This window comes from Physella acuta, unplaced genomic scaffold, assembly GCF_028476545.2.
Source record: "Physella acuta isolate Inbredline_101_S28 unplaced genomic scaffold, ASM2847654v3 ptg000442l, whole genome shotgun sequence".
Taxonomy (NCBI): domain Eukaryota; kingdom Metazoa; phylum Mollusca; class Gastropoda; family Physidae; genus Physella; species Physella acuta.
This window is the reverse complement of record NW_026731961.1, coordinates 215,139-236,762: the sequence shown is the minus strand read 5'-3', so window position 1 is coordinate 236,762 and position 21,624 is coordinate 215,139. Positions and strand designations below refer to the sequence as shown.

The window sequence follows — 21,624 nt, the reverse complement described above, 5'->3', positions numbered from 1 at the left end:
TTGAATATAAATTGTTTTATAAATACATTTAATAGTTTAAAACATGTGTAAATAACTTTTGTTTTATTTTAAGAAAAATGTTTTTTAATGGTAATTTAAAAAATTAGTAACGTTTTTGGTTTTGTATATAACAAAAATATGTTGGCTTCCTCTAACAAGGGAAAATAAAAATAATTACCTCAATAAAGTAATGTCCTCGGAATTAGAGATGCAGCATGCACAAGAGCATTAAAACCTAATTACCTTCCAATGTGTTTTCTGCGTTTTAACACACCCCCACGAAAAAGAAACCAAGCTGCACTTTAGCAATACCATCCCCAGAACCCTATAAGCTACAATGAAATATACTACAGAATCGTTGCAGGACCCTACAAAGACCGCATAACTTATACCTACGCAAACACTCTAAAGCACGGCTTCTTTGGGGGATTCCATTGCAGTACGAATGCAACAAATATTTCTGTTTAATAATACTATTCAGCGGCGCATAGCAGACATGTCGTCTGTAGATGTCAAAGGATACATTTTGAATGACGTCAAGCTTTCACCATTGTTTGCTTTTTAAGTTGATGAATGAACAGACGTGAGTTCGTGTTCGCAGTTGCTTGTCTTTGTGAAATAAATTCATTGAGATGAGAGCAAAGAAGAGTTGATATTATGTGAAGATAGCATGAAGAAAATTAACACGTTTTTTTAAACCAGATGATTAAAAAGGGTTAAAACGGCTGTGGGCTTTGTACTGATTGTGCGCCATCTATGTTTCGGTCAAAATCGCGCTTTCATAAAAACGTAAAATATTTAGCTCCCCAACCAAGGGAATCCATTGCATGATTCACCGGTATGCCATCGCCATCAAGACTTCATTGCTAGTAATAGTCGTAAATTATATTAAATCTGGAACCCTTAAAGAACTGCGCAAAGACATTAATAAAAATAAGGAGGTTCTGCTTTTCTACACTACAGTACGCTGACTGTCAAACGAAATGTTGTGAATCGTGTGTCAGAATTGAAAGCTGAAATCAAGTTGTTCCTGTAAGTGCAAAGGAAATAAGTCCTTTTGATATACTTTAACGACAAAGAGTGGTTGTAGAGAGTATCCTACCTAGTAGATATATTCGAACATCAACAAAAGCTTAACCTGAAGCTTCAGGGAAAATGAACGAATATTATCTCTTTTCAAAGAAAAATAAAAATTGAAAATATTGAAATTTTTGATGAATCTGAGTGTAAAATATTAAAACATTTGAAAGAAGATTTCTGGGCATCTTGCTTCTCTTGAAAACGAACCGAGTTGAACTGAGCTGAAAGAAGAAGAATCTGCATTTAAAAGTAACCCAGTCTCTGCTTCCCTCGATGTTACCAGCATTCCCGATGAATTACAACATGAGTTATTTAATTTGCGGAATGATTCCGCGTCAGATGAAAAATTACACACACAATTTTGATGTAGTATGCACCATTAAAACCGAAAAGTGAAATTAAATGTCTTTTGAGTTTTAGTTCCTTTTGTGGCTGTCTTTGTGAGAAAAGATTTTCAACACTACTCTAAATAAAAACAAAATAAATAAATAAATAAAATGTTTAGTTAATAGCATGCACTTTTACTCATCGTTTTTAAACAGTTATCAAGAATAATTGATATTGAAAGTCTACTAGAAAGTTTTATTTTATAGCTTATTAATTTTCTTACTAATTTCTTTTTTTTAATTATATAGGGGGTCGCTTATTTTTTTTTATAAAAGAAGGTCGCCACTCGAAAAAGTTTAAGAACCACTGCTCTAAAAGATAACAGCTTCACCATCACCAAGACAACTCTATTTCTTTTTAGACGTTTGGTATTAGCCTTCCACCAGAACATTTTTGTCAACCATTTTAACCCGTAGGTAAAAAAAAAATACATCGGTATCGCTAGGTTTGTTGTGAGGCGATTTGTAGTCATTTTATTGTAGGGAGCCACTTTATCATCTAGTGTGTACTAAGTCATTTTATGTGGAAAACACATGAATGTCATTAGTTAAGAGCTACCAGCTATATAATAGTTATTTTATTAAGCATGATCAAATAGTTTTAAAATCTACAAATTGTGTATGCATGTATAGTATGGCAGGTAGTGCTCTTTAAGATAACAACACTTGGGTTCATAGGGTACACTTGTGTATATTGGGTATTAATGTCGACTTCAGCATTTTTCTGTCATTATCTTATAGAAACGGTATTTGTTCGTGTTTTTCTTCTATATGAATTTTGCAACAACCTTTTTGCTGTAATGAAAAAGGAAATAAGTTTGACAATAGACTTTAATGAGTCAAAAGGGCCCAGTTTTGCATTCTTGTCCCATGCGTGTGTGTGTGTGTGTCTGTAGGCCTATGTATGTGCGTGTGTCTGTATGTATGTGTGTTTAAACATGATGACTGACGTACGTTTCAATTAAGTGGACACAGTGATATGTCTAGTAGATCACATTGTCATTAGAACAATACATCAAAAATATTTGGTTTTCAAATCCAGCGATTGCATTTGAAGCGAACCAACATCAATTCCAAATGGTTCAATGCTTATCTCACTTGTTTTTGTGTTGAGATGATTTACTATGAACACCATCTGTTTTCAAATGGTCAAATCTCTCAGCGAAAAATTCCTTCTTTTTGGTGATATCAATGCTGAAGTAATTCATGTTAACAGTAGCTTTGGTTTCTTCACGATATTAGTTTTCAGATTTTGTCCATGTCTTCAACAAAAACAAGTATTTTTTTGAAACAATGCACGTTTTCCAACAAATGATAGCCACCATGATGTTGAATGTTTTCAATTTTGGATGGACACTTTAATAGTAAGTACATTGAAATAAGGTGTAACTTAATATACTAAAAAAATAGCGTGTATTGTTTATATCTATTATTATATCGTTCGTTATTATATGGTTGCAGATTAATATTTTATATGAGTTTAGAAATTAAAATAATATTATTATTAGTATTTGCGAACGGGAACTCGAGAGCCGCATCTTGGCATCAAAAGAGCCGCATGTTGCCGACCCCTGACATACACTCATAAAAAGTACTTTTGTCCCATTTTAAGGGATCCAGAAATATCTAGATCTATAAACGAAAGTTACAGGGATGTGGCAAAGCAAATTTTAACACTTCTTAAATTACAATTCTTAAAATAAAGCTAATGTGTCTTTATTTCTAAGTGAAAGTATGGTATAAGTTGTATTTTCTTTTTATCTACAACTAGTACACAATTATTTACTTACTGAATAATTGAATACAAGATATTAATAAATGAATAATAGAAATTGTGTATTTGTTAAGAGTTGTGCGATTTATTTTTATTTTGAGTTATTATGTAAAGTTATTTCCCTTGCAATTAAAAATTGTGTCCCTTCTGTAAAGAATACAGAATTATATTTTTAAAAAAAATGGTCGTTTAGTCATGCATCGTTTTCTCTTAATTAAAGAACTTTTTAGCGCAATTTCCATACGGACAATTGCGATTATTAACTCGTCATTTCTGGATGGATGAATGAATGAATGGATGGATGTGTGTCCGCAGATTTAAGTCGTATCTCCTCCTCAACGAAGCAATATCGAGGACTAGTTCCTTCCTGGATTTCCCGGAAAAGCCAAAAAACCTCGAAAAAATGCAGATTTTAGGCCCATATCTCGGCAACCAGACCAACTAGCGACTTGAAACATTTACCAATCGATTCCTGTCATAATTTTGAACAATATTGCCGAAGAAAGTTTTCAAAAATATCCTTTCGTTCGGTCACAAAAAATTAATTACTACTTTTTTAAACTGAACATCGTGTAGGCCTAGGATGATATTTTTTTTAAACTGAGCATCGTGTAGGCCTAGGATGATATTTTTTTTAAACTGAGCATCGTGTAGGCCTACTCGTTAAAGTAAAACTATTTCCGTTGATATAGGTTAATATAGTTGTCTTTTTTTAGCGCAAAAAAATATCCTTTCGTTCGGTCACAAAAAATTAAAAATTGTTATGGATAACATAAGGAAATTGCGCTTAAATTGTCACTAGACTTTTTATTAACTTGTTTTCAATAAAGTAAATGTTTATTCTGAGTGAAAACAGTATACAAGAAAAAAGGTTGAAAAAATCGATATTACAGTATGATATTGTGATTTATATAAAATTATGTAAATTAAAATTGTGAAACATAAAAAACCCACATCGTCTTAAATTACTACTTTACAAATGAGGTCAATACAGTGCAGTGGCGGAACTAGAAAAAACGGGCCACCCCGCAAATATTTTTTTAGGCCCCCCATATATGTATATGTATATGCATATATATATATATATATATATATAAACACACAATACGAACATAGGATACTCAATACTGGCTTGCCGGGTTTTGAAAATAAAAAATTCTATTAAAACTAATCACAACATGTCATGTGTGTGATTGCATTGGTCTGTTTTGAAAAATCTGTTTTATTTTATGATCGACTAAATACCTCAAACCCTCAAGTCGGTCAAAAGTATATAAATAACGAAGGTTTGTATAATTAATGGTGTCTCGTGTTTTGTTTATTTTTATGTTTTTTTTTGTATTTATATTATTAATTTTAACTACATTTCATTTTTGTACTATGCCATTCTTTAGTACTTAATTTTCTTAAAATAATAATTAAGATAAGTAATTGCTGTTTAATGTGTTTAGTACAAACCTATTAAAAGGAGCTTATGAGCAGCCCTATTTGACTACTTAAAAAAGGGAAATAATTTATGGAAGTGAATTGAACGTTTGCCTATCTTTCACACTACAGCTCATGTGTATATTTTTTTACGCAACAGCATGTCTTAGCTACTATATAACATCACTACTGTATTAGATCAGTTTGTTATTTACAAAACCACTATCAAGGTGCCAGTGGCGAAACTAATATATATATATATATATATAACACGTTTTAATCGTGTATTTATTTTAGACGTTTGCCTTGTTTTCTAGAACAATGGTTATTAAACGTAAACAATGTCAGCACTTTATTTCTTGGATCTTAGTTGTTGGGGTGCTAGTTTGTCCACACCATCACCGATACGAGCCAGCTTAGTTGTTGAGGCACTATCTATTCGCTTCTTGTAAAGCTAAGAGCGGAGGGGAGGTTTGGCAAAGGAACTTAAATAAAAGGGCCAACAAAGCGCCGATGTACTTTTATCCATCTGTACCGAATGTGGGATGGTCTCAAAAAGTAGTCTTAATATCTAGCGGCCTCTCGCGCAATGGACGTTTTTTCAAAAGAATTTTGCCGACAACAGCGTGTGTTTGATTGTAGGAAAAAGAATATACAAGAGCGTGGGATGGTGTCAAAAGAATAAAGATAATCCAACCACAGCTATAGTATTCTTTTTTTTCAAAATAACCATCAGGTCAAAAATGCAAGAAATTATTTTTTTTTTTACTATAAAAAAAATGATTATGGGCGGCTGTGGGCCCCCTAAACGGCGTGCCCCCCCCCCCCCCCCCCGCATGGCGGGGTCTGGCGGCACTGTAGTTCCGCCCCTGATACAGTGTTTTAATTAGTATCCCCCCCCCCCCCATTTTTGAAGATAAACGATTTTAGAAAAAAAAACGCATTTACGTTTCCCACATTTTTCTTGCAAATTTGAAACCATATAAAGTTCACAAACGAATATGTTATTGTCTTAAAGATTGTGGGTTTCAAATTTACTTTGACCATATACGGTAGCGTTACACGTTTGAAGTTGGGGGTGGGATTGTTCGCACTAAAGCAAAAAAAAAATACAAAAAACATACACACATCCATTTTACTTGAAGTTCAAAATATATTCAATTAAAATTAAAAACTTACGAAATGGGGGGTGTGTGTGTGGGTGGGGGGGGGGGGGGTGATGACTTGCTTTATTAACATGTGTAAACATTACTTACAAGATAACTGTCAGTTGATGGAGAAACAAAACATGTGCTAGTTTAATAGTTTGTCTTTTTCACTAAACCGAAACCAAAACCAAAACCAAAATCACCACTTTAATTTCAAATTTAACCGTGTGTCCACTAGTTGTTTTATTTACTACTTTTCAGTAATTTATAATTTGTAAATTCGACACTACCAATGCAACGACTGAAAATATTTCGCTTTAAAACACTATCAGTAGCTAGTGAAGGACGATTATCCCCCCTCCCTTTCCCTTGTAGGGAGAATTCAACCCACGATCCCTGATTTTCAAGACAGCGCTATAAGGTGTTAATTATCTGTACTAAAACTCCTAATCCGACGATTAATACTAAAACTCCTAATCCGACGATTAACGCAGTAATCGATTGTAATTAATTGGCAGCCCAGGTTTGTGATGGTAGATTGTGGAGGAGTACGTGAGGTTAACGGATGAAGTTATAGAAATTACGACAGGGATAATACGACATACATAGGACCAAACCACTAAAGTACAAATAAATATATACACACATATATAATTATATATAATTATATATATATATATATATATATATATATATATATATATATATATATATATATATATATATATATATATATATATATATATATGTGTGTGTGTGTGTGTGTGTGTATATATATATATCTTTGCCAGCCACCAAATTCTATCAGATACTACAAAGCATTACGTCTCCACGGGTGGGGGTCTACGACCTATTCTGGAAAGATACTTGCCCGAATGCCGTTGCATTAAGACATTAATAAAGATCACGAGGTTCTGCTTTTCTACAGTACAGTACGCTGGCTGTCAAACGAAATGTTTTGATTCGTGTTTTTTAATTGAAATCTGAAATCAAATTGTTCTTGGAAGTGCAAAGGAAACTAGACATAAACTTAAAACGACATAGAGTGGTTGGAGAGGTTATCATACCTAGCAGATATATTCGAACATCAATATAAGCTTAACTTGTAGCTTCAGGGAAAATGAACGAATATTATATACAAATTGATATAAATACAAAGTGAGGGTGTGTTCAGTACGTTCTACTGACATGGACACGGTTTCGAACTCGAGACATTCGAGTATGCATCCAAGCGCTCTACCGCCTTGGCCACGCCTTGTTGTTATAATGCAAAAAAAAAAAAAAAGTAAATGTAGATTTACAATCTTATTTTATGTTAACTGTTTCTTTGAAAATAGATTTGTTATAGGACTACCATTTTTAATAACACTTTATTAAAATCCATCTTGTGTTCACAAACGGTTTTGTAAATGTTTTATAATACATAAAACCTCGAAAAACACTATATACCAGATGTATGAGATGTTAAAACGGTTAACTAAAAGTTTTGTTCAGGTTTCTATATTGTAAATTTTATTTTATTATATACAAACATGTTTTTTTAATTAGTTACTTTGTGTTTTGGTGTTGTCAGGGTTGATGTCACAGTGTGCGGATATGACAATAAAGATCTTTCATTAACGTGTTTCTCTTTATAGCATCATGAAAAGTCATTATGGTAATGCCTGTACCGGTACACAATGTTTACAGTAGCTCATTTTAAATACTTGCTCTATTTATTAGTGATCCGAAATGTCATTTTAAAAAACGTTTTAATTAACTACTGCTTACAATTTTTTTTTTTAAATGTGGTCTCCTTTCCAACGAAGCTTTAGAGAAAAATGAGGTGATACAATAGGGAGTTACTCGCCTATTGCCCAATGTTGTACTTCTTAATCTATACAGATGACTTGCCTATTGCCTAATGCTGTACTACTTAATCTATATAGATAACTTGCCTATTGCCTAATGCTGTACTACTTAATCTATATAGATAACTTGCCTATTGCCTAATGTTGTACTACCTAATCTATACAGATGACTTGCCTATTGCCTAATGTTGTACTAACTAATCTATACAGATGACTTGCCTATTGCCTAATGTTGCACTACCTAATCTTTACAGATGACTTGCCTATTGCCTAATTTTGTACTACCTAATCTATACAGATGACTTGCATATTGCCTAATGTTGCACTACCTAATCTTTACAGATGACTTGCCTATTGCCTAATGTTGTACTACCTAATCTATACAGATGACTTGCCTATCGCCTGAAGTTGTACTACCTAATCTATACAGATGACTGTTTTAAACGTGGAACCATTTGATTACGTTACCTGCCTGTACATAATAAAATTTGAACAATGAGGTAATTTATTAGTTTTAATACCAGTTTAATATAATGATTGTTACTGGCTGTAACGACGCCATTGCTGTCCATCAAATGTTACACATTCCTCATCCTTTCTCACATCTTGTTCAGTGGTTCTAACTACGTTTTCATCTAGACTACCAGTACCATGTACCGTTCTGAATAAATGCGCTCTATAAAACCCTCAACAAGAGGGGAAACAATCCAACCTATGTATCATCATACAACTTTCTAACGCTAACACAGTGGACACAGACGGCACTAAAACAACAACATATTAGTGGAAATAATATTTTCTGTAGTCCAACCAGAACAAGCATTCGCCGTTTTGAAGGTTAACAAAGGGGACAACTAGACATAGGATTGTTGGTCTGTCGTCCCCACTAAAATACATTAACTATAGTTTAATTTCCCTTTATCAAGGGAGCCAGAAATATATTTTCAACATATTTTCCTTTACTTAAGGTGGAGCGAAGTACAATATTTATTATTAATATTTAAAAAAAATAATCTAGTATTTTAATTTATAATGTAACAATTATTTATATTACATATGTAAAACGTTAAGAAAGTAATAAAAGTTTCATTAAAAATGAAAAAGATGAAATCATCTTCTTTACTAGTTGTAAATGTTTTTTGAATCTTATATTAATTAGATATTCATATATTTCTTACAAGCCATTGCTATAAGTTGCCTCCCTTGTTAGTTATTTTAAAATTAAAATATTTAACATAGGGGAAGTAATGCATTTTGTCCAAGCCAAGTTAACTTGTGCTTGCCGCTGCTTTTAAAAAAAAGGGGGAAAAAAAGAAAGATAAACATTTCCTAAAAAGATTAAACATTATCTAAAATATTTATTTTTTCAACTGAGCAAATGATATTTTGACAGAATGCTTAGACGCTTTGTAAGTTAGCAATCAGTTTTTCAAACCGATTTCAGTTAGGTGGACGAAATATTTGTGTGTAAGTATTAGCTCATATACAAGTTTCTATCAAGTTTTGGGGGATTTTCGGTTTCTGGAAGTGGTGTAAGTTACCGGTTAAACGTCCACTGATGTCATGTGATGGGGTCCACCTTGTGAGGCTAAAGATCTGTACTGTATCGTAATACAAAAACTCTAGACGATAGTCATAATATCTATAGAGTCGATGGGACCGTTGTTTAAACCACTTTACATACGTCTGGCCTTTCGCTCAGTAAGTTTTAAAAAACGGTAAACAATAACGGCCTCGTTTTAAACTGCTGCATTCATTGGATATTTATAAAATATCACAATTTTGATGTACTTACAGGTAAAAAGACGTGCGGTTATCTAAAGTGTATGATACATTTTAAACTGCTTAAGGGTCAATATTTCAGTAAAGAAGGTTTCGGTACTGTCGTGAAAGGGTATGGCTGAAGGTACAGAATGAGTTCAAGTCCGTGTTCTTTGAATTGACCCCTAGTCAACCGCCCTTCACTATGTAGTTTATCATATTGCAGGTTAACATGTGCATTCTGCCCGTGTCTTCGCGTGGTACTCGAGTACTTAGTTGATTTAAATATATTCCAGGTATAGAAGTAGCATAAGAACATCCCGCGATTGGAATACAGTATTATTTAATACGGTGTAGATACATATTTTATCTACAGTCGATGCCGACTTCTATGAGTGAGAAAAACTAAGACAACTATAATTTCTTTATCAAGTTATTCATTGTAACAATTATAAGATCGTTATAAACTGTCATAATTATAGCGTCTTTGTAAACGGTCACAATTATAGCGTCGTTATAAACTGTTAAATTATAACGTCGTTATAAACTTCCGTTTATGTGTTTTAAAACGGCATAGATGAATAATGTTAGGTTTTGGAGTGTGGGTGTACTGCCCGCTTTAGGCTATGGAGACGTATTTGGTTTTCTGTTCAGTTAGTCGACATTTATTCGACTTCAAATATATCGTCCCCTTTTATTTTAACTATACGAGTCTCAGTGTACCCCACTGACAGTGGTGTGTGTAGGATTTTTTTTAATAAGAGTTAACCGGGTATCTCTAAATATTCTGTAGTCGAGAAACACATAAACTCTACTTTATCTTCACTATGTACTATCTTGTCTAAGAGGAGAACGTAATTTTTTTTTTCTTTTTATTATTGGTGGTGACCTAAGAGTAGTGGATTGCCTCCTCTGGTATTAAAAAAAAAACATTCTTACCTTGCAAGGGAAATTACTTAAAGCTGCTACTTAAACTTCTGAAAAAATAATTTATATGTAGATAACTTAAACTATATGTTAGTTTTATTCAAAAATAAATATTAATTTGTTTATAAACCTTAGTAAAGAGAATAACTACATACATTTTTAAAATGTATAGAAATATTTTAAAACATGTTTTCATACTAAATATAGAAAATGAGTTTTATTTTTTTTTAAATTGTTTTATTTAAGAGTCTATTACCTTGTCATGTTTGAGAAAGTTATAAGCATTTAATGTTTGGCTTCCATGCTATTGGGAAACAAAATATGAATGGAGACTAACAGAAGTTTATTTCTTCTTTAATGGGCAAGTTGTAAGTAAAGTATTCTAAACTGTCAACTATCTAGAACTATTTACTCTGCACAATTATCAAGGTTGCTTGTTTTGTAAACTTTCATGAAGTAGCATGGCTCTTCTTCTTCTTCTTCGTTCTTAATTATTAGTGTTGAAGGGGATCGAGATTTATCTGCCAGTGGGTTTGAACTCGAGACTTTGTTCGAATTTATCAACCATGAGCTTTTTGCCGACTCGACCACGCCTCCAACACAATTAAGCGGTACGTGTCAACTGGTTATGCGCCATTGAGGCAATTGACTCCGATTTCAGCCTGCTTTTCTTTTTGGATTTGCTTCCATAGCCTTTGTCCAACCAAGAACAAACTACAAGGCAGCAGTTGTTTTAATTTTGGAGTTGTCTCTCCAAGAAGAGTGGCTGTCCCCAGCTAACGAGCCTCATCTGCCCGAGGGTTCGAACTCGAGACTTTTCGGTTTAGCAACCATGAGCTTTACCGACTCGACCACGTCGACCCCCAGTAGCATGGCTGAAAGACCAGAAGATTTAAATTTGCCCAATGCAGTGGTCACTAAAATAATTAAAGATACAATCCCAGAAGGTGTTAATGTTTCTAAGGAAGCCAGGCTAGCTATATCTAAAGCTGCCAGTTTATTTGTTCTGTATGCTAAATCTTGTTCCAATAACTTTGCTGTAAAAAACAAACGAAAAACAATTAACGCTCAGGATGTATTAAGTGCAATGGAGGACATAGAGTTTGAGCAGTTTATTGAGCCTCTGCAGCTGTGCCAAGAAGATTTCCGTTTGGAGAAATCTGAGAAAAAAAAAAGACAAATCACCCAAGCCAGCCCCAGCTGCCCCAGAGATCATAGAGGACAGTGACAAGGACGTGGAGGAAGTCAGTGATGAAGATGACACAGCAGCTGGCCAGTCGAAAAGCGCAGACTTTGAAATCACATTAAACAATGACACCAGTGAGAGCAGCCCAGATATTGTGGAGGATGTGGATGATTGATGTGGGTGTGGTAGGAATGATTGGTGTGGGTTTTTTTTTATGTTACAGCAAGTTGCGGTAATGTTACTGTGTGGAGGGGGGAGGGGGGGGGGGGGGGGCTTGTTGACAGTTTGAACAAGAAATATGTGCGAAAACTAAGACATTTTGAATTGCATGAATGTATGCTAGGAATTTACATTATTCATACCATTTTGTTTGTATTGTATCCGTGTAATTAAATCTAATACTACGGAGATAGTATGTTCAATGTTATTCAATATTTCGACTTTTAGTTTAACCTAAATTCGTGATGAATATAATTAGAAAACAGTCTATATTATTTGAACTTTCCGATAAAAATGATAATATAATAGTATTTATATATATCTATATATATAATTCTCTTCTGGGAGCCATTAGAAAACAAGCTGCAAACGCGCCTTGCAATCCCCTCTCTTCCTCTTTATCGCTACCACCCCCCCCCACATGGTCTGGTGAGCTGTAGTTCACGCTAAATGGTTACATTTTACAATCATAGAGTCGGGTTTGGTGACGGCTATTAGGGGCAGATAATTTAGTTTGAAACGATTTTAAACATAGAGGAGTTAACTAAGGAGAGGCTGCTATTAATGGGGGGGGGGGGGGGGGGTTGTTAGTGTTTTAAAGCAAATATTTTCAGTGGCAGCGTTGGTATTGTCGAATTCACAAATTATAAATTACTGAACAGTAGAAAAAACAACAACTAAATAGCGGCGTATCATACACCGCGGGTCGGCTCGTAGTATATATATTTTTTTTATTTTACAGGTAGTTTCTATAATAACATTAATGTTTTTTTTCCTATGTCCTGTTTACGTGATTAAATAATTCACACAATATTTTACGTTGAATTTTTTTCCCGAGATCGGTCTCATACAGTCGTGTTTGTAACACACAGTAACAAGTAGTTATATTGTTATAGTTTAGTTATTCTGATGTTCTTCATTACCCCCCCCCCCCCCTTTTCAACATAATAACCACTAATGACATCGAGCAGAAAACAATGGCTACTATAGCGAGCTAAACTCTACTAACCTGGTATTAGGAAGTTACTAGACTGAGAACACGTGACCACACCCCTATTATACCCGTACAATAAACAAGAACAAACAGGAGAGGTCAACGTGACAACAGACATCACATAACACGAGGGTTGGACATGAACAATACAGACATTTAACATATAACACGAGGGTTGAACATGAACAATACGGACAGGTAACATATATCACGAGGGTTGAACATGAACAATACGGACAGGTAACATATAACGCTAGGGTTGAACATGAACAATACAGACAGGTAACATATAACACGAGGGTTGGACATGAACAATACAGACAGGTAACATGTAACACGAGGGTTGAGCATGAACAATACGTACAGGTAACACATACCACGAGGGTTGAACATGAACAATACAGACAGGTAACATATAACACGAGGGTTGGACATGAACAATGCAGACAGGTAACATGTAACACGAGGGTTGAACATGAACAATACGTACAGGTAACACATAACACGAGGGTTAAACATGAACAATACAGACAGGTAACATATAGCACGAGGGTTGAACATGAACAATACGGACAGGTAACATTTTAAAATGAACATTTATCCACCCATACAATACACTACAAGTATACATTGATCCACAAACTCAAGAAAACAGTGGCATCTAATCACTCCAGATTATCCTACAATACTCGCACCATATAATTTGGACTGACTGCTAGCATACATATTGGAGCGCAGTGATTAGTTCATATTTAACGCTATTTATTTCAAATAAAATATCAAATGTATTTACCTAATCCTTATGAAATACCAAAATATTGGAATATAATATTAGTGACTCTCTAAAAACTGAGAAATTTTGTAAATTGTAACTTTCGGCTCTTCGTATCAAAGGGTTGCCGACAGCTGGGCTAAGATCAGTACAGATGTGTCCCTTTTGTAAGGGATCCAGAAATAATAAAATAATTTTAAATGAACAGATCATTAAAGTGTATTTTAACAAATCTTAAATAATGATTCTTATAATAAAGCTAATGTGTCTCTATTCTAAGTGAAAATATGGTTCAAGTTGTATTTTATTGTTTTCTATAACTAGTACGAAGTTGTTTGCATACTGTACAATTTGCATACATTTATAAGTAAAACAGTAAGTAGAGATGGTGAATTTTGTTATGGTTTGTTCGATTCGTATTTAATTGAGCTATTTTGTTAAGTTATTTCCCTTGCATTGTAAAATTGTGTCCCTTCTGTAAGAGATATAGATTTAATTTTAAATAAAGGGATTTTCGTGTAGTTATGCATCGTTTTGTTCTTACTTAATGAGCATTTAACTTTTTAAAAACAAATAAGTAAATGGTTATTCTGAGTGAAAACAATACATAAGATAAAGCTTGAAAAACTTGATATTACTGTAGGACATTGTGATTTATAAAATATTTTGTTTTGTTTTTACTTGTTTTCAATTTTTTTTTTGAAAGTTTACTGAAATAGATTCGCTTGAGTTTTATAAATTTGTGTATACAAAAGAAGTAAAACATAATGTTAGACAGAACAAAAGTGCTAACACTCTTTGTTGTAAATTTATTTTAAAAGTCATTTCGCTAGGTTTTAAAAGCACATATCGTACTTGAAAACGGGTCGTTTATTATCGTAGTAGGCCTAATTCTCCTGCGAAAACCAGGGGTCGACAACCCTTTGAGACGGAAAAGCCAAAATATGCAATTTACAAAATTTACCAGTTTGTTAAAGCCACTAATTTTTTTTTTCAATATGTAGGATTAGGTATATATATATATATATATATATATATATATATATATATATATATATATATATATATATATATATATATATATATATATATATATATATATATATATATATATATATATATATATATATATATATATATATATATATATATATATATATATATATATATATATATATATATATATATATATATATATATATATATATATATATATATATATATATATATATATATGTGTGTGGGTATATATTTATTTGTACTTAAGTGTTTAGGTCCTATGTGTGTCGTTTTATCCCTGTCGTGATTTTTATAATTTCATCCGTTAATCTCACGTACTCCTCCACAATCTACCATCACAAAACTGGGCTGCCAATTAATTACAATCAATTACTGCATTTATCGTCAGATTAGGAGTTTTAATACAGATAATAAATACTTTGTAGCGCTGTCTTGAAAATCAGGGATCGTGGTTTGAATTCTCCATACAAGGGAAAGGGAGGGTTTGGATAATCGTCCTTCACTAGCTACTGATAGTGTTTTAAAGCAAAATATTTTCAGTCGTCGCATTGGTAGTGTCGAATTCACAAATTATGAATTACTGAAAAGTAGTAAATAAAACAACTAGTGGACACACGGTTAAATTTGAAATTAAAGTGGTGATTTTGGTTTTGGTTTCGGTTTGGGGAAAAAGACAAACTATTAAACTAGCACATGTTTTGTTTCTCCATCAACGGACATTTATCTTGTAAGTAATGTTTACACATGTTAATAAATCAAGTCATCACCCCCCCCCCCCCCCCCCACACACACACACCTCATTTCGTAAGTTTTTACTTTTAGTTGAATATATTTTGAACTTCAAGTAAAATGGATGTGTGTATGTTTTTTTTTGTATTTTGTTTTGCTTTAGTGCGATCAATCCCACCCCCAACTTCAAACGTGTAACGCTACCATGTATGGTCAAAGTAAATTGAAACCCACACTCTTTAAGACAATAAGATATTCGTTTGTGAACTTTATATGGTTTCAAATTTGCAAGAAAAATGTGGGAAACGTAAATTATGCGGTTTTTTTAAAAAATCGTTTATCTTCAAAAATGGGGGGGGGGGGCAATAATTAAAACACTGTATTGACCTCATTTGTAAAGTAAAGTAGTAATTTAATACGATGTGGGTTTTTTATGTTTCACAATTTTAATTTATATAATTTTATATAAATCACAATATCATACAGTAATATCGATTTTTTCAACCTTTTTCTTTTATACTGTTTTCACTCAGAATAAACACTTATTTTATTGAAAAAAAAGTTCTTTAATTAATAGAAAACGATGCATGACTAAACTACCATTTTTTTTTTAAAATATAATTCTGTATCCTTTACAGAAGGGACACAATTTTTAAATGCAAGGGAAATAACTTTACATAATAACTCAAAAGAAAAATAAATCGAACAACTCTTAACAAAATACACCATTTCTTTTACTCATTTACTAACACCACGTTTGTAATTATTCAGTAAGCAAATAATTGTGTACTAGTTATAGCTAAAAAGAAAATACAACTTATACCATACTGTCACTTAAAAATAAAAACACATTGGCTTTATTTTAAGAATTGTAATTTAAGAAGTGTTAAAATTTGCTTAACTACGCATCCACCAGAGTTTTACATATCTATTTCTGGATCCCTTAAAAAGGGACAAAAGTACTAGTGATGAGTGTAAAAGAGGGGTCGGTAACATGCGGCTCTTTTAATGATAAGATGCGGCTCTCAAGTTCCCATACACAAATATTAATAATAATATTTTTTTTTCTAAACTCATATAAAATATTATTCTGTAACCATATAATAACGAACGATATAATAATGCATATAAACAATAATACACGCTATTCTTTTAGAATATTTAGTTATTCCTTATTTCAATGTACTTCCTATTAAAGTGTCCATCCAAAATTGAAAACATTCAACATCATGGTAGCAATCATTTGCTGGAAAACGTGGATTGTTTCGATTAAAAAAATACTTGTTTTTATTGAAGAAGACACGGAAAAAATCTGAAAACTAATACCGTGAAGAAACCAAAGCTACTGTTAACATGAATCACTTCAGCATTAATATCACCAAAAAGAAGGAAGTTTTCGCTGAGAGATTTGACTATTTGAAAACAGATGGCGTTCATAGTAAATCATCTCAACACAAAAAACAAATGAGATAAGCATTGAACCATTTGGAATTGATGTTAGTTCGCTTCAAATGCAATCGCTGGATTTGAAAACCAAATATGTGTGGGATTGTAAATTCACAAAACTTAAGAGCAAGTTGCAAGAGTTGGAAGTTAAGAAAAGCATACAAGTTACACTTCACCAGTACACTGTTCTAAAAGAAATATCGCGAGTTGAGGCACATATAATTGACGAATGTGACCAGTGGCGGAACTAGAAAAAAAGGGTCACCCCGCAAATCAAATTTTTTGCCCCCCCCTATATATATATATATATATATATATATATATATATATATATATATATATATATATATATATATATATATATATATATATATATATATATATATATATATATATATATATATATATATATATATATATATATATATATATATATATATATATATATATAAGCCTATATATAAATAATATGTGTATATATATGGTCATATATATATATATATATATATATATATATATATATATATATATATATATATAACTAGTGTAGTTACTAAAGACGATTGATAAGAACGCAATACAGTCTGACAACTAAGACATGACCAAAGCAAAACTGAACTGATGCAACGGATGCAGGTGGTGTGACAGAAATAGAAACAAAAGTCTAATAATAACTAGTACAAGACGACTGCGTAGTTGGGAGGCGATATAATAGTTCTGCACGACAGAAGTGGAGAGAACAGAAGTTGAAGCCTGAACTGTAGATACGTGTTTTAATTTGTGAGAATAAGATCGGAAGCCTGAACCATGGACACGTGTATTCTGATGTGTGAGAACTAGTGAGGACAGTGGGGGTCAGTTGGTTCAATGTATTCTTGTGGAACATTGATGCATTGCTATGTGGAACATTTCTATTGATCAAATTAATAAAGAGATAAATGTAAACCTGCACTTCAGAGTATCTGTATTGTGATTAATGTTGTGTGCCGGTCAAAGATAGCACAAGTAAATACACTCTGTAACAGTTGGCGTTGCGAGTAATACACTCAGTAACATATATATATACATACAAACACAAAATACGAACATAAGATACTCATTGCTGGCCTGTTCGGGATTTCAAAAAAAAAGTTTTTTTTTTCAATTAAAATAAATTACAGCATCATGTTATGTGCATAAGTGCATTCGTGTTTTTTTTTGCCGATTTGTAAGTGTTGGTGTTCGTGTGCCCAACATATGAGACTGTTATATGTGAGTGTTGGTGTTGTTGTGCCCCAACATATGAGACTGTTATATGTGAATGTTGGTGTTGGTGTGCCTAACATATGAGACTGTTATATGTAAGTGTTGGTATTGGTGTGCCTAACATATGAGACTGTTATATGTAAGTATTGGTGTTCGTGTGCCCAACATATGAGACTGTTATATGTGAGTGTTGGTGTTGTTGTGCCTAACATATGAGACTGTTATATGTAAGTGTTGGTGTTCGTGTGCCCAACATATGAGACTGTTATATGTGAGTGTTGGTGTTGTTGTGCCCCAACATATGAGACTGTTATATGTGAATGTTGGTGTTGGTGTGCCTAACATATGAGACTGTTATATGTAAGTGTTGGTATTGGTGTGCCTAACATATGAGACTGTTAAATGTGAATGTTGGTGTTGGTGTGCCTAACATATGAGACTGTTATATATAAGTGTTGGTGTTCGTGTGCCCAACATATGAGACTGTTATATGTGAGTGTTGGTGTTGTTGTGCCCCAACATATGAGACTGTTATATGTGAATGTTGGTGTTGGTGTGCCCAACATATGAGACTGTTATATGTGAGTGTTGGGTTGCCATATAACATGTTGGACTCACCAACACTTACACTGTTATATGTAAGTTTTGGTGTTGGTGTGCCTAACATATAAGACTGTTATATGTGAGTGTTGGTGTTGGTGTGCCCAACATATGAGACTGTTATATGTAAGTGTTGGTGTTGGTGTGCCTAACATATGAGACTGTTATATGTAAGTGTTGGTATTGGTGTGCCTAACATATGAGACTGTTATATGTAAGTGTTGGTGTTGGTGTGCCTAACATATGAGACTGTTATATGTGAGTGTTGGTGTTGGTGTGCCTAACATATGAGACTGTTATATGTAAGTGTTGGTATTGGTGTGCCCAACATATGAGACTGTTATATGTGAGTGTAGGTGTTGGTGTGCCCAACATATGAGACTGTTATATGTGAGTGTTGGTGTGTCCAGCATATGAGACTGTTATATGTGAGTGTTGGTGTTGGTGTGCCCAACAATTGAGACTATTATATGTAAGTGTTGGTGTTGGTGTGCCCAACATATGAGACTGTTATATGTGAGTGTTGGTGTTGGTGTGCCCAACAATTGAGACTGTTATATGTAAGTGTTGGTTTTGGTGTGCCCAACATATGAGACTGTTATATGTAAGTGTAGTCGTCGGTGTGCCCATCATATTTTGAGACTGTCACCACCTTTATATCTTTATTTTGTATTTATGTTTTATTTTATTTTTAAATTCAAATTTTTATTTTCTAGTTTTATTCATATTTTGATGTTAAAACAATCAAAACAGAAGTATGTGAACGTATGTCTAACTTATATACTAGCATGTACGCGTGTTCTTACATTATGTTTACTTTACTAAGTCGGCTGATTCACAACACATTTTACTTTACATGTGTTTAAGTTAAATGTCGGTCTTATACATACAGTTGTGTTTATAATAAGCGCTAATGACATTGACCAGGTTATCTAAAAGGGACATGATTTGCATGGTTGAAGTGGAAGAAACACGAGTTTAAGTGTAGCCACTCTAACCATTTAACCTTATACATAGCCACTGAAACGATACAGTAGTTCAGATAGGTTAATGAGTGTTAATGGCCTTTTGCAAAATATTCGTAGACATGAAAGTAAAAACAAAAGCACACTCATGTATACACCAACAAATTTCATCTATACCATAGACAGCACTATACATATATCACAATGACAGCCTATAGAGATAAAAGCGCAAATTTATACAGCAGCACTCTACATCCATACCATTGAGTATCGACACGTATATACAGCTTGCGCTAATAGCCTGATTAACATAACACAACATCAACATTTAATATGAAACATACATAAAATATATTGCAGCTAATCATACCCTCATCATACCCCAATATAATATTAGACAACTTAAGAACCTAGCTAGAATTGACACCCTAATCAATATACTATGTGGGACAAAATAATTTCAGCCATTGGCTTAATATAGTTGAATCAATCTACCTAACAAGCCGTATGCTAGATTCCCAGTATTTAAGTTATTTTTACGAGGCTTTGGAATCAAGATATGATGACCCAAACACATTGGGCCACAACACGGGTGGCCAAAGGCAGTATAAATCTCAACCTATGGGCCACGATGATGTGACCTCTGAGAACGGGTTGTAGCGGGTTGTTGTAGTTTGGGTTGAACTTTACAAGAAGGTTTCCAAATGCATTTCTTTATCAATTCATTGGCCAATGCTTAGATTTGATGCAACATTTTACTATTGGCTTTGTAAAAGCGTGCGGTATACAGTTTCATTTCTGATACATTAATCACTGACTGTCCTGGGTATTTCCAAACCGGGAAATGGCGATTTAATGACGTATAACCTAAATATTATGTGCATTTTTAAAAGTATGTAAGTATTTTATTGTTAAAAAATGTAACATGTGGACATTTACAATGGCCCGAACCCCCTCCTCCCCCCCCCCCCCCCCACCTTCCAAAACGGCACGCGTCCACACAAGTCATTTTTTTCGGACCCTCCCCTCCTCCACCCAAGTGTACGTCATAAATTGATGACCCCTATTATTACTGTCATGTTTGATACAATAATATCTAACAATGTACCAGATTCCTTTTGTACATTTACCGATATCATTTACAATGCTAATTATGAAAATCTTAACAAACTCACATTACATTACTTTAATTTCTAATGTTGAAATATTAATAAAAATACACAGGTAGACAGAAATTATATGTCTTGCAATCTTTCGTCCTGTTCTCAACGCTAAAAAGATCAGTATTAGGGCATACTATGTCTACTTTAATTTTGAAAAAAGCGAGAACTACATGTACATGCAGAGGAAATAACAAAATCAAATAAATAAAACAAAAATAATCGAAAACAAAGAACGAAATACACTATAGTTACTAATTTTATTTCTTTAATAACGTAAACAAATGTACATTTATTAGAAAAAATGTGTTTTATTTCTAGATTTAAAGAAAACCCTACTCGTAACTTTATTTTCATTGACTATTTGACACCTCAACTTTTTAAAAATGATCGTTCTAAAAGTAATTGTTAAAACATGTATTGTTAGTTATCACCTCATGAAATATTTCTCGATCCCTTAAAGAAGGGACAAAGCATAAGACCGCGCTAAAATATTGTCTCTCGATATATAAAAATTCTAATACTAAAGCGAACATACAAGGCAAACTGACGCTGTAAAATACATGTCTTAGGGGGGAAAAAGAAGGGACAAAAGTGTATAATAATGTATGTTTGTTAGTGTAGTTTAGTTAAAGTATGGATAAAGTTTAAAGACATGTGATAATTGTTTAATGTGCTTGATTATAGTATTACCTTGGTTTAAAAATGAACCTTAAAATAAAGCTAACTTCTCACATTAAAAACGGCATTCAAGCAAGTGTCTTCCAGTAAAACGTCCGGCTCCCGAATACATCACTTAAAATATAAAATAATGAACTTGTCTCCCCGTATACACCGCAACTGGTAGTATCCAAATCTTTTATCTGATCTACCAACGCCTAATAGACTCCACGGTTTGGGTGAAATGAGGACTGCTCGAGATCTATTTTAAATTTAA

General features: G+C 33.2%; 1 pseudogene; it reads left to right on the top strand.

Moving 5' to 3' along the window:
* The first annotated feature begins 11,222 nt into the window (after positions 1 to 11,222).
* Positions 11,223 to 11,721, top strand: LOC131943118 (DNA polymerase epsilon subunit 3-like; annotated as a pseudogene).
* Positions 11,722 to 21,624: the final 9,903 nt, after the last annotated feature.